The following is a 5,100-nucleotide window of genomic DNA, read 5'->3' as shown; positions in this document are numbered from 1 at the left end:
TACTCACGTGACGCCGCGGCCGGTCAAGCAGGGTTACGCTCACGTGAGTGGGCGTGAGCACGTGGTGGGCAGGGCCGGCAGGGAAAAAGGGGAGGTGGCGACGTTCGTTTTCTTCAGCGGCTGTCTAGGTGCGGAACCCCGGCCTTCCACCGTCGACCGCGCTGTCCTCTCGTTTCTCGCCCTGCTCTCGTTGTCGTTCCCGCGCCGCTCCTTCGGAGAAAGTGCGGGCCTCCCCTCTGGCCCGACGCCAGGCGTGATCCCACCGCGAAGGAAGCGAAAACGCCCGCCGCCCTTTTCGCAGCGTTACTCTCCGCAGCCTGTTTGGCTTTTCTTAATAACACACAGTTGATTGAGCACCTTATGATGTATCAAGTTACGTGCCAGGTACTGGGAATACAAAATGGAGTGTGACAAGCTCTTGGACCTCAAAGAGTTCACGGTTTAGTTGGAGAGATCGACAGAAACTGATACTTTAAAGACCAGTTTGGTGAATGGATGAATGCGGCTGAAATGAGCACTGAATTCCATAGGAATGCCTGGGAAAGGCGTTTGGGAAAGGAAGAGTAAGTGTACAGTTTAACTAGCTTTGGGGGTAACTTGGCGGCGGAGGGGGTGAGGAATGGAAACAGATTAAGTATTTCGCAGGTGAAATGGATGACGTTGTGAGTAATAGCTTATGAGGTCTGAGAGAAAGGCAGGATTTGAGAACATCTCCCAGATTTCTAGCGTGGGCTCCCCAATGTAGATCAGAATATAGGAAGAGAAGAGAGTGGGGGAGGATGCCAGAGAAGATAGATCAGTTTGGAATGTGTTGCCTTTGAGATGTCTGCACAAGAGGACTCCACTTTCCACCTCCCATGGTCCTTCAGCTCCAAAGGAGGAGCCCCCGGTCTAATAAAGCTGACTTTTGTTAGATGACTAACAACTCCATCTTCCCGATCATAGTGGTCACTTCTCTGTCCTCATCTTACTCCACTTCTCAGCATCAGTTGATGCAGTTGACAGCCCCCTTCTCATGGCCTCCTTGACACTACACTTGCCTTGTTTTCCTCCTAGTTTACTGGGCTCTCATTTGCTGTCTCATTTGTCAGCTCCTCCTCTTCTACCTGAACTCTAAGTGTTCAAGGGCTCCAAAATCCAGTCCTGGGCTCTCTTCCACTCATCCAGCCCCATAGCTTTAAATATCATCACTGTTCTGTACTATCCAATAGGTAGCCATCACCACATGTGACAAGTTATTTTCTAGGAATTCTCTTCATATCCTTTGCTTATGTTTTCAGATGAGTCGTTTGCTTTCTCTTACTGATGAAATTGGCTTTGTCAGAGACGTGAGGTAATTTCTTTTGACTATGTTTATGGTATATTTTTCCGTATAGTTTTTTAGTGTAAATGTTTTTTTTCAGAACTCCAGGGATTTGCTTCCCACACAAGATTTTCAGCAGCCTTAATTGGGTTTCCTACTTCCACTGTTGCATTTCTGTGATATGTTGCCCACACAGCAAATCAGAATGATCTTTTCAGTTAGTTTGGGGTTTGGTTTGTCAAAGGATAATGAGACAACCGTCCACATGTGAATTAAAAAAGACAAAACTGGAGTTACTGCGTACTCTTGTAAGCGAGAGCTGTGTGGGTATGCACAGTGTCACCAAGCAGAGCAGGCCGTGGATCCTGTATAGGACTTACAGGAAGTACGGAGTTCAGAGACAGGTACATTTAGGAGGCAAAGGGTTGGGCGTCATCTGTCTAACTGCACTGGCTAATACCTCCAGTTCAGCGTTAGATAGCAGTGGAAATAGTGCACATTCTTACCTTGGACCTGGGTAAATACTAAACAAACAAAAAAGGGGGAGACGGGAAAGCTCTTCCTTACAGTGGAGACCCAACTAACAAATGTAGAAGGAACGATGGAGGTAAAACATCACAACTTAGCAACCATCATAGTACTGATTCAGGCAAGAATCATCAATGTTTGCTGAAATTAGTGGGTGAAATTTTGAGGAGGGGTAAGATACATATATAGTCTCAAAGTATCTCTTCACAAGACACTTATTAATTATAAAAAGAAAAAATAATGGAAAAACCTGGCACACACCACCTGAACCAGGTGATCAAAGGTAATATGACCAGTACTGAGATAAACTGACATCACGTGCCTCCTGATATTATGCACTGAAATGGACACAGCCCTCTGTAGTAGACCTACCAAAAGCTCATGCCTAAATCTAACCATGAGGAAACATCAGACAAACCCAAATCGAGGGGACATTCTACAAAATAAGTGCCCTGTACTCCTTAAAAAGTCAATGTCATAAAAGACTAAGGAACTGTTCCTGATTAAAGCAGGACTAACGGGGCATGACCACTGACTACAACATGTGATCCAGAATTTCTTTAGTTGTAAGAAGCATTATTGGGTCAGTTGACAAAATCCAAATAGGCCTATGATTAGATAATTTATACTCTATCAATGTCATTTCCTTATTTTGACTATCACACTGTGGTTATGAAAGAGAGAATACTTCCTTTTAGAAAACACACACTGAGATATTTAGTACCAACTTACCTGAAGCTTACTTTCAAACAGTTCCAAAAAATGTGTGTGTGTATGCATACATGTATGTATATGTGTATATGTATGCAGAGGGAGGGAAAGAAATCAAATGTGGTAAAATGTTAACATTTAAGGGATCTGGGTACAGGATATATGGGAATTCTTTGTACTAGTCTTACAACTTTTATGTAGGTCTGAAATTATGTCCACCAGACTTTAACCTCATGAGAGCCTTGTGCATCTTTCTATTTCAAACACCTTGCACAGGACCCAGCTTGAAAAAAATGCTGAAGTGGATGGATGAAGGCCCTTAAATCTGGGGAGAGTTGCACCAGCTCATGGTATAATAAGGAAAGCATACTGCCATAGAAAAGCCCATTCCTGCCTGTAAAATAAGCATGCTTATTCTACCTGCATCGACCTTTTATGAGTCAAGCAAGTCACACTTAAAATTACTGAGTGATGGAAAAATAGGAGTGAGGGTATAGGTGTAGATTTTATCATCTGGCCAGGACACAAGGCCATTAGATTGACCAGCTGGTTTCATTGGTGTGGGGATGGCTGTAGCCTCTGGAGCAAAGTTAGCCCCACAGGCAGAGAAGAGGGTAGGGTTCTCTCAAAAATCTGAGTTCTAGATTCAGCCTTCACCTGCCTTTGCTTCCTACCACTCATCCTGAGGGCTGTATGGGTCAAAACATTCCCCTAAACCCATCCTATTCGGAAGCCAAGCTGGAAACCATATAGTCCTCATCAGTGTCTTCTTTCCCTCCTGGGTCTGCCCCAAACCCACCTCTCCCCACCAGCAGTGTGAGTTTCTAACGCAGGACAAGCAGTAATAAATGAGCTTGATCTCAAAGAACAGAGAAGACTGAGGGAGGAGGAAGAGGAGATTGAACGTATTTCAGGCAAAAGCGACATCATATGCAAAGGCTTAGAAAGATATTCAAAAGCACATCAACTGGCATATCAGCTTCATCCAATTCTATGTGGAATATGTGCCAAGGAAAGCTTTGGATATAATATAAATAATTTTTAGGTTGATGTAAGTCCTGGAACTAGAATTTAAGTCTGGTTTTTCCATTTATCAACTCATAACAAATATTTTATAGGTCTCTGGTCAAGTTTATACGATCAGAATGAAAATATTGTAGATCCTTACTTGAATGAGGTACCAATTTTTAGAAGAAAAGTATGTGGTTTAGTAGTATAAGATTGCCTTTATATTTTAGAGTTTAATTGGCAAAACTCGTGGACCAGATCATGAAAAGGCATCCACTGGGAGGTCTGGGGAGCCTTAGCTAATTCACCTACTAATCATTCTTTAACCGCCTTTGTTTTCTTTTCTTTTTGGGCATTACCATCCGTGACCTGAGAGCCTGTGTCTTTCACACATTTTGCCTGTTAACTTGCCTTTGACTGTCCCTGGTATGGAGAAAGCTCTTTCTTCACCTCTCAGCTCTGGGACTCAGGTAATGTTCCTGTTCATTCATTAACATTTCTCTCAGCAATACGTTTGCAAGGAAGTCCACTCTGAATATCTACTTCCTTTGTCCAGAATAGAAAATTCAGTCTTTATAAGGAACAATAGCATAACATAAAATTGAAATGATGTCCTCATAAAGCATAATTTTAAAAGGTGCTTGAAATAGAAGTGCTTTTTTCAATAAGAAAAGATATTCACTATATGATTTGGGCTCATTTCAGATTTTAATTTTCCTATCAGTAAGAATCATATTTGTGACCTGCATAACTCACTGGGATGCCAAAGTGATAGTGGGATTTTTAAGCATGTCCATGTCCTCATACGGAAAAATATGAACAATAAATACTAATCTTAATGTCTTTTGGGTACAAAGTCTTGAATCTAAAATAATTAAAGCCAAAGAGTAGTCTTTATGGATCACAGCCTCTGCAGCCAAACTTTTTTTTTAAAGGTCTGAAAGAATGTTTACATGCTCAGTAAATAATGCTTTTTATTATATAGCAAAATACATAAGAATCATTTAGATCTATTTTATACACTTCCCATGGAATAATTCTGTTTTCCTCATTTGTTTATGGCAAACTCGAGTCCTGAAGGAGCAGAATTTGTTGCAATACAAATTAGTGAGTGAACGAAGATTAAAAGTAAAGTACTGTATAACTTACTTCAAACCACTGGTTAAAAGAAGGAAAAGGATTGCAAAAGATATTACATTATTTATTTATATATATATGACTATTCCACTGAATGAAAAAATTCATTAAAAATGCAAAAATCTATGGAAGTATTGGAAATATGTGAAGCAATATGACCAAACAATAATGAAGAGATATGTAATACAGAATTACAAAATGAAGAAGAAAAGATAAGAAAAGACTAACACCAAAACCAGCACCTTGTAAAAGCAGCCTTAGAAAGTAAATATGAGTGTGCTGGTACAGCAGCATATGAGGTTTCCCACTGGGAAGAATAAAAATTGGGAAGGGGAAAACTCTTACACCTCAGAGCTCAGAGCCTCTGACCCTCAGATGCCAGCATGACTGTTAGAGCTGTAAGTACATGCGTG

The 5,100-nt window shown here is 41.2% G+C and overlaps 1 protein-coding gene across 2 annotated transcripts in view; it reads left to right on the top strand.

Moving 5' to 3' along the window:
* The first annotated feature begins 68 nt into the window (after positions 1–68).
* The window catches only part of RARRES1 (retinoic acid receptor responder 1), a 110,225-nt gene continuing 105,193 nt past the window's right edge, over positions 69–5,100 (top strand). Inside the window, exons 1-3 of one of the 2 annotated variants that reach the window (XR_004349738.1) lie at positions 69–563; positions 1,281–1,333; positions 2,819–4,020. The gene's annotated coding sequence lies outside the window, so the exon portion shown is untranslated. Of the gene's footprint in view, positions 564–1,280; positions 4,021–5,100 lie in introns of both variants that reach the window. The other variant, XR_004349737.1, reaches the window with a different exon arrangement.

Source organism: Phocoena sinus, chromosome 4 (genome assembly GCF_008692025.1).
Source record: "Phocoena sinus isolate mPhoSin1 chromosome 4, mPhoSin1.pri, whole genome shotgun sequence".
NCBI lineage: Eukaryota > Metazoa > Chordata > Mammalia > Artiodactyla > Phocoenidae > Phocoena > Phocoena sinus.
The sequence above is the reverse complement of the archived record's forward strand: the minus strand, read 5'-3'. Positions and strand labels throughout refer to the sequence as shown.